At 35.5% G+C, this 10,219-nt stretch overlaps 1 pseudogene; it reads left to right on the forward strand.

Moving 5' to 3' along the window:
* The first annotated feature begins 8,859 nt into the window (after positions 1-8,859).
* On the forward strand, positions 8,860-9,608 carry LOC149532497 (protein PIN-LIKES 7-like; annotated as a pseudogene).
* The last annotated feature ends 611 nt before the right edge of the window (positions 9,609-10,219 follow it).

Here is a 10,219-nt window from a genome sequence, read left to right on the forward strand (position 1 = left end):
TATTAAATACTAGGGAAATATTCAATTTAGTAGGAACCTCAACTTCATATGCATTTCCAGAATCATGCCTCTTCACTATCTTACATGATCCAAACTTCTTCATCTTCAACTTATTATATGTGCCCACTAGAAAATGCAACTTTCTCAAATGAACCATGACTTCATCTCCAATCTAAAATTCCTTATATCTCCTTTTTACATCTACCTTATCCTTATACTATGTATTCATCTTTATGATGTGCTTCCTCACCTCCTCATGGACGTTCTTCAAATGTTTAGCAAAATCTTCTGCTTTACCACTACTTATCTCTCCTTTATCCAACTACCTCAATTCAGAAGCATTTCTAGGACTACTCCCATATACAATCTAGAATTCTTCTTTACAAGTACGCCTATTGACAAAATTGTTTTATGCAAATTCTACCTATTTTAAAATCATATTTCATCCTTTTGGTTTATCTCCAACCAAGCATCTCAACAAGTTTCCCAAATTGTAATTCATAGCTTCTGTATGTCCGTCAGTCCGTGGATGATGTGATGAATTGAACTTCAAATTGGTCTTTAACTTCTTCCACAATGTATGCCATAAATACCCAACAAATTTGGTATCTGGATGTGAAATTATACTCTTTGCTGTAGGCTCACCACTTCTCTAAAAAACAACTCTACTACATAAAAAACATTACTATTCTTCTTGCAAGGAATAAAATGTGCCATCTTTGAAAACCTATCAACCACAAAAAATAGAATCATGCCCATGCTATATTTTAGTAATCCAAGAATAAAATGCATGCTAACATCCTCCCATGGCTTCTCTAGGACAAGTAATGGCTGATACAACCCTATAATCTGCTTCAATCCTTTCTCCATTTGACATACTTGGCAAATTTGTACAAACTTCATCACATTTTTTTCATAACTGTGGCTAGTGATAATTTTCAACAATCAAAGCTATAGTTTTATCTTTGCCAAAATGTCTAGCTAATCCTCCAATATGCTTCTCCTTGATGAGATTCTCTCTTATTAAACTTTTGCGAATACACAACTAACTTCCTTTGAATAACATTTTATCTTGGATCATGAAATCCAACCACTTTGTTTTGTCAAGTGTAATAGGTTCTGTACAAGCCTCCCATGCTTCACCAAAATCAGGATTATCTGGATATAAATTAATGAGTTCCTTGAACCCAACCATCTCTATCTACATTTTTGTCAGCAAAAGGTGTCTTCTAGTAAGAGCATCTGTGACTTTGTTAGACTTCCCACTCCTATGTTTCAAAAAAAATGTATAACTTTGTAACAACTAAACCCACTTTAAATGCCTTTGGTTCAATTTTCCTTGACTATTCAAATATTGCAAGACTTGATGATCAGTATACAAAACAAACTCCTTAAGAAGAAGATAGTGTCTCCACTTCTTCAATGCTTGAACTATAGCATAAAATTCCTGATCATAAACATAATATTTTCTTTTTGCATGTAAGAATTTGGCTTAAGCCCAAATTCACCCAAGAACTAAAGAACTCAACACAAGCACACAATAGACCAAAATAGAGAGAGTATGATCAAAATGATGATATTCATTAAATATGCTAGCTTGAGAGTACACTAGGAGTGTCTATATATAAAGGCCTCGGGAGAGCTTCTAGAATGCATAGAAGTCAGCATCATGATAAGTCATACAACCAGACACATGTCCACTAGATATGGGTTATCCTCCATTAAGCATGGAATTAAGTGTTATGATGTGAGGATAAGCCTACAATGGTGTATCATGCAAATTAGTGGTGTAGACAACATGTGCTAAATAAGGAGTGCAGATAATTGTGTTGTCTACATGACGACTTAGTGAATGATGCAAACTCTTGTGTTGTAGACACCATATGCATAATTAGAGTTGTGTAACTCAATGAGATTACAAAAACTCCTAAGTGTCTCACCTAAATAAATAATAAAATAATGCAAAATAATTAAATAATGCATTAACCTAACTAAACTTGAGTAAGTGTAATAAGTAAATACTTATTTAGACCAACACCACCTCTTTAAGTGCAACTTAGGGGAATGCCCTTAAGCTTACAAAATCTAGGATGAAATGTAGAATGGGTCCCAGCTACTAGGCCATGTTAGGGACCCATATACATAATGTAGATGCAATCTCTCATTAAGTGGGGAAAGAGGGAAAACCTCATTGAGAAAAACCATCCCTCAAAAAGAGAGATAAATAGGGATGCATAGATGGATGGATTAATCAAGACCCCCCCATTATAGCATACATCTAGTATATCCATAAGAGAATGATGAGAATAGGAAGAGAGATAGGATAAGCTCCCCCCAAAAAGAAGAATGTTGAATAGTGACTGCTCCGATGAAGAAGCTTATCCAAGCCTGCAAAATGGTGTTCCTCCCCTTAGGAAGAAACAATGCCAAGGGTACAAATGAGATGCTTCTACTATGTGTGGAAAGAATCCCATAGATAAGTGATGTCTTTGAAACCTACTCAACTGACTGAAGAACTTGTCCCAAAGAACTGTCTATCTCTACAACTAGTGAAGAACCTTGCTACAACTACTGATCATAAGTATCCACAATCACTTCAACCTGTGAGAAATTGATCATGTAAAGAATGAACAAGAGAGTTGGATGGAGCCCTCATGACAACTGAAGAAGGTGATTCTACATCAAGAAGAAGAGGTAGATCATCAATACTATCCTCCAAATCTATCACTAAACCTATACTTGGAAGACTAAATGTACCCTACTATTCTTGACCTATCACTATGGCTATGTATGCATTTGGATTGAACTGATATAGTGACCTCTCACTACAACTGTCAATAGAACCCCACATCTCTAAATCTGTTGAAGCACTATCGCTGGTGTCACTATCAGTTTCCACACTGTATGATGTGTGAAGAGGAGTAGAGGAAAAGTTGGGTAAACTTTCCTCAAAATATACATCCTTCTTCACAAAAATCTAATGTGTCTTAGGATCTAGAAGTCTATATTCCTTCACATTGTCTTCATAACCAATGAAAATACAACACTAAGATGACTATGCCTTGTGTCCCCTGGAAGATGTCTTTGCCCATGTAGGACAACCAAAGACTCTAAAGTGTGTCACAATAGGTTTTTTGTTGTACCATGCCTCGAAAGGAGTTTTTCCATCTAAGGCTAGATGAGGAGAATGATTAAGAATGTGAGTGGCACTAGAGATTTCTTTGACTTCTAATGATGGATCTAGAGACTTGGCTTTTATCATGAAACTTGCCATAGACTTAAGAGTTTGGATCCTCAATGCTGCAACATCTGTCTTATGTGGACTGAATGCTAGTAGAGTCTAAAAATCAATGCTCTCATGTCTGCAGAAGTCCATAAGTCTTCTGTTCACATACATGTTTCCATTGTCCATTCAGAGTACTTTGATGGCCTTTCTAGATTTTCATTCTACATGATTTTGGAAGGCTAGAAATGTTTCCAAAACTTCATTCTTCATATGAAGAAAGTAGACCCAAGTGAACCTTGAAAAGTCATCAATGAAGTAAGTATGTAGCAACCCTAGTTGAATGCAAAAGGACCTACTAATACCATGTGAACCATCTGTAGAACACATGTTGCTCTAGAAAACTTCCCTCTATGTAACTTCCCCTCTAGATGATTATCCACTAAATCTGTTGAACATTTACCCTTAGAAAAGTTGATTTGAGGTAGACCTTTCACCATTTGGTATGTGTAAAGTTACTAAAGATAGCGAAAGTCAAGATGGCCATACTGCTCATGCCATAATTGCATGTTTGAATTTGATTGTGATAACAAAGCCTTTGAAGAAGACTTGGACACAAAATGAGAGAAAGAGTACAACCTCTTGGTATGATTTACTTTCCCCACTACAACCAAGGAATCATCTCTAAGACTATTCACTTTTACTGAGTCTGGAAGGAACTCAACTCTATGTCCATCTCCAAGGTGAGTGATTTGGTAGATTGAAAGGAAATTTGAACATAGGTTCGAAACATAGAGAACCTCTTGAAATTATCCATTTTCCATCTCCACATTTCCTTTCCCTTCAACTTCCATTTTTCTATCATTCCCCATGATGATGTGTGGTACCTTGGACTACTTCATTGAAGAAAAATCCTCCTTTGAAGAACCCATATGATATGAGGCATCGGAGTCAAATATCCATTCCTTTGAAGAATTTGAATTAGCCATGAGTGCTTGCCCTTTGCCCTTTGAAATCTAAAGAAGATCCCTTCTCCTTGTAAGCATTAGGAAATGGAACATTATGTTTCTTCATGATGTTGGTTAATTCATCAATCTTCTCGAGATAACACTCATGCTCTTCATGATCTGATTTCTTGCAATAAGCGCACTTCTTCTCCTCCTTATTGTCATCCTTCTTGTTTGAATTTGAGGACTTTCCTTGTTGATTAGATTGTGGTTTTTTCTTTTCTACATCCTCTGATTTGTTCTTCCACTTCTTCTTACTCTTTCATTTGTTTGAAGATTGTCCAAATAAATTTTGAGAACCCTCATTGTTGGCCACCAATGCTTTAGACTGAGGTGATTTGAGAATCCCCTTTGATTTCAACTTCTTTTCTTCATCATCCAACTATTTAGCATATTCATCAAAAGTGACTTTCTTGTAGGCAAACCCTAAGGTAGTCTTTGAGGTGTTAAAAGAAGATACAAATGTGGAATATTTTGATAGCAGCTTGTTATGTATGAGATAGATTAGTCTGTCATCTTTAATAGAACTCCCACAATCAATAAGCTTTGTCCTTAGCTCATTCACCTTGATGATGAAATCCGGTATTGAGTCATATGACTTAGGATCTAAGGAGACAAGCTCATCTTTGATTTTGAACACATCCTCTTCAGACACTTTACCATAAAGGTTTTCAAGGGTATCCAAAGCTTCCTTGGATGTAGAACACTTCTTGATTTGATACATGATCTTATCATCTACCCCCAAACATATATCACCTAGGGCTTTCCTATCCATTGCTACCCAAGCTAAAATATCACTAGCTGATACATTATCAAATATTTGTTTAGGAAGAGTACCATCCACATATTGTGAAACTCCATTATGCATTAAGTGATACCACATTTTGATTGACCATGAAGCTGAGTTATGAAGAGTTAATTTAGGAAACTTAAAGTTACCCATAATGTAGAAAAATGAAAAAAAAATAACAAAAAGAGAACACAACACCAAGAACACCACCCCTTTTCACTAAATCAAGAAACCAGCCCCCCCTGAAAAAAAAAAAAAAAAAGATGCTTTAGGCACTTTATCATTAGTGCAATTACAATGGACCACCTACCAATTTTGGCCTTCATGGACTTCCAATTTTTCTTGTTACAACTTCTTGATGGAGTACAAATCTAAAACTTTACAAAGTGCTACAATTCTTAAGCATTACAAAGAAAAGAAAGGTCTTATTGCCAAAAGTGACATTTTTGTCCACACAACCCTACAACTTGATAGTAGATTTGGAAAGTAGACAAAAAATAAATCACTTCATAAAAAATAGAACCTTTTTTTGACTCCAGATGTGCCCGTACGAAGTATGTGAAATTGTAAAATGCAGGATTATGTAGGTACAGCCACCAAAAAATGCAATTTCTAAACAATCTATGCACCAAAACTAGAAATGAGCTACACCACTAAATTTTTTAGGAAATTATACTCAATTTTTAAAAAAATTGCACTTGATTTCAAGTCTGGATGTCCGAGTTATGGCCTTCTGAAGTTAGACTACAAAAACCAAAATTAGTCTGGAGAGGGGTTTCATCCGCGAATGATAGGTTAAATTTGACGGTCATATAGCCATTTTAGTAGTTTTAGTTTACCCTATAATGACATTTGGATGGGTGTCAAATTTAGACCAGTGATCATATGATGTTAGCAAAAAAATTAGCCTCCTATTGACTTGGCAAAGCCATACGCTAATGTGTAATATGGATTATATGAAATTAGGACACATGTATGGTGATTTGGCATACAGTTTGCTGATGTGGCCTAATTTGGCTGACAAGCTGGCAATAACATGGCGGTCAATGTAGATGTTGACTGTGTTGTTGTTGCTCCACTATGAGTCTAGGGGGCGGGACTATGACACGGGCATTGCAGATTTTTGTTGCATGGAGGTGAATTAGATGAATAGCTATCTGGGTGTTAACACCACATAGGCAAGCCACATGGATATCTGCATGTTACAAACTAGCGGACAGCAACACCAAAGAATACAAAATGACGCTGGATTTTAGTTTTCCCATGTTGTGAAGTTGAAAAGTGGCAGGGACTCTCTAATTTAGTCCCACATTCCCCCTGTTGGAGAATATTGTATTTCATAAAACAATCGTTGCACTGATTCTCAAGCAAAAGGCATTTGCCAAATGTTTGAGATAAAGTTTGCCACTGTGGTTGTAGGAGTGGGCGGTGGCCGAATTTTCTAAGTGCTTGACTGGTGGACTTGATAGCAGCCTAATTTGTTAGGATTTTTTGCCTAGAATGGTATGACCAGTTGAATATGGTGCCTACAAATTTAATACTATCCTTGCAAAATTAATATAAAATCCACTAAAAAAAATAGAGTCGAGTTGGGGTGTCACTGCCCAGTTCGGCAAAAATAATTTCTCTACCCAGCCGATTGGAAAAATTCCAATTTTTTTTGAAAATACCCAAATGGAAAAATAATTGTAGAGAAGAAAAAAATTCAGATCTGAAAAACCAATTAATTAGATGTGAAAATGACCATACTCGAAATGCAAATCGAGGCCTCTAGGTTTCGATTTGCAAAAATTTTTTGCCTCACAATCAACTTTCACCCAACATAGGAAAACTTATAGTCGATCTTCACCGAATAGATGCTCCAAATGCAATGGTGAGGTTAGATCTAGCTCTAGATGCTCCTAATTTTTTTTGATCCTTAAGATTCATGATGAGGTGCTGAAGCATGAATGGTCTCAAATGGTTATGTGTAGAGAATCTCCCTCAGAGCTCTGATACCAAGTAAGAATTTGGCTTGGGCCAAAATTCACCCAAGAACTAAAGAACTCAATACAAGCACATAGTAGACCAAAATAGAGAGAGTATGATCAAAATGATTATATTCATTCAATATGCCAACTTGAGAGTACATTAGGAGTGCCTATATATAAAGGCCCCAAGAGCTTCTACAATGCATAGAAGTTAGCATCATGATAAGTCATACAATGAGGCACATGCCCACCAGATATAGGTTATCCTCGATTAAGCACAGAATTAAATGCAATGATGTGAGGATAAGCCTACAATGGTGTATCATGTAAATTAGTGGCGTAGACAACATGTACTAAATGAGGAGTGTGGATAACTGTGTTGTCTACATGACAACTTAGTGAATGATGCAAACTCTTCTGTTGTAGACACCATGTGCATAATTAGAGTTGCATAACTCAATGAGAGTACACAAACTCCTAAGTGTCTCACCTAAATAAATAATAAAATAATGAAAAATAATTAAATAATGCATTAACCTAAGTAAACTTAAGTAAGTGTAATAAGTAGATACTAATTTACACCAACATTGCATCATTCAACTTCTCACTACAATAAGTAGTAGGTCTACCTTCTTGGCTCAAAACAACTCCTATTGCAGTACCACTAGCATCACAATCTACTTGAAACACCTTGTTAAAATTAAGAAGTGCTAAAATAGGCTACTCAGTAAGTTTCTATTTCAATAGATTAAAACTTTTATCTACTCCTATATTCTACTTAAACTCTTTCCTATCTCCTCTTATTATTTCATTCAAGGGTCTCCAAATATTGCTAAAACTTCGTATAAACTTTATGTAAAATGTAGCTAGTCCATAAAAAGATCTTACCTGTATCGCACTCCTTGGTATAGATCATTCAAGGATAGCCTTCACTTTTTCTAGGTCCATTTTCAAACCTTCTCTTGAGACAAAAAATCCTAGGTATACCAACTCCTTTACAAAATTGCACTTCTTCAAGTTTATCAACAACTTTCCTTCCCTCAACTTATCAAATACCTTGTGAATATGAATCAAATGCTCCTCCAATGTCTTACCAAATATTAATATATCATCTAGGTAAAAAATGACAAACTTACTTAGAAACTCCTTCAATGTCTCATTCATGAGCCTCATGAAATTTCTCAATGCATTGGTCATCCCTATAGGTGCACTTTCAGTACACCATTTAAAAATAAATTTAAAAAAAAATTAAAGTCACTTCCTGTGAAGAATTCCACAAAATTGTTTCTAGTTTGCTTAACAATGTTTCTATGAAGGATAAAGATCAAAGTTCCAATGTAGATGTGGAAGTTCCTATGCCACAATTCAGAGTTCATTTCCTTGGTTCAAAATTATAGATTTAGTTTGATATGATTTAGTATGCTTCTTTAGCTTCATGTTCACAATCTAACTTAGAGAAAGAAATGATTGAGTTAGTCTTCAAAATTGTTTGATTGAATATACAAAAAGAAACATAATTGGAACTGGAATGCAGAATTGGAATTGGAATGTAGAGTTAGAATTGGGATGTAGAAATGGATTTCCAATTTTCCTACCACAGGAGAAGCTCATTTGGGACTTTCCACAAAGAAGAGGAGAAGCCATTTTGATATTTTTCGCCGGAGAAGCCAAATTTCCATTTTTTGCCAAACATCAAATTCATAGCAAAGAGCATGGCTATCAAAAGAAATATATTTATGTACTTCATCTCACCAAAAGTGATCTCATGAATCCTCCATAACAAAGTGATTACTCTCTAATGAAGCCAAGGCAAAAATTGTATACTTTAGTGCTCCGTCGAAGCAATTTTGTGAAAACCCACCAATAGCTATGGTGCTTGGGAGTATCTTCATATGGACTTATGCATACAGCCTTGTCTATTCATCAAATCATATTCATGAAGAACATGAAATAGAACTAGCATGTGAGGAGAAGGTTCCAAATATTGATTATTTTAATGTAAAAGAAAATCCAATCTTTCAAAGATAGTCCAAATAGAAATAGAGCTACAAAATCCTTGTGGAAATCCCCTTTCTCGTTCTTGATGTGCATGCAGTATGATAAGGGTTTCATCACTTCCTAGAGATTTCAATCAAGAGAATAATTTATTGTTGGAGCAATATTACAATTAAATAATTTATTTATTGGTGAAAAAATCTCCTCTTCGAGTGATCAATGACTCCATATCTTTGATGGGATAGGGGGCCATTCTAGCCATTATCCTTATACTCAGAGGAAATCTAGTCAAATGTCTAAAGTCTTCAAGTCTATGAACCATAATCAGTGTATTGATTGTCTGTGTGAGATATATACTACTTTTAGTGATTGGAATATTTGTAGTTAAAGGAGCATCTTATCTTGGGGCATTTCCAAATAACCCATTGTATCACGTTCTAATGATGATTGAGTTCATAGTTCTGCTTGCTATGAATATAGGAACAATGACTCAATTATTCAATCTGGGGGGAGAAGAATGCTTGGGGATCTTATTATGGACATATGTCTTAGTCACCCTATATAAAAGAGAAAGGATAGAATATCTAGAGCTGAATTGTACTATTGATGGATTTGTCTTATAAATTCCTCACAAGTTAAGATAGACATGTGGGATTCTACAAGAATTTGATATAGTTTTTTGAGTTTGTACTTGGACTTAGAATTTTGCACTTAGCAATGGTGACACGCAGTCCCAGAGAGCATATTGAAAAGATAAGAAGAAATATATTTTCCATTCGTGGAGAAGAGAACCCGCTTACATAAGATCTTCATCATGTTGTTAGACATATCTCAGTAGAACTTTATAGCAAGGATGTCCATTTTCTCATGGAGCTCATACAAAATGCAAAGGACAATGAGTATGAAGCTAGTGTTGAACCATCATTAGAATTTGTGGTAATAAGTAGAGATGTGACTAGTGTGGGAGCCCCTACTACTCTCTTGGTCTTCAACAATGAGAAGGGTTTTATTCATCAAAACATTGAATCCCTCTATAGTATTGGATGATCCATCAAAAAGGGTAAAAGACAGGGAGGTTACAAAAAAGAGAAAGGAATTGGATTCAAGAGCATTTTCTTGGTCACAAATCAGCCTTATATTTTCAGCGATGGGTATAAAATCAGATTCAATGAAATCCCTCCATCTAGGATAAAAATTGGTTATATAGTCCTAGAGTGGATTGACAAGCCAACTA

Source organism: Cupressus sempervirens, chromosome 10, assembly GCF_028749045.1.
Source record: "Cupressus sempervirens isolate cs-2001-9-10 chromosome 10, ASM2874904v1, whole genome shotgun sequence".
In the NCBI taxonomy this organism is placed as follows: domain Eukaryota; kingdom Viridiplantae; phylum Streptophyta; class Pinopsida; order Cupressales; family Cupressaceae; genus Cupressus; species Cupressus sempervirens.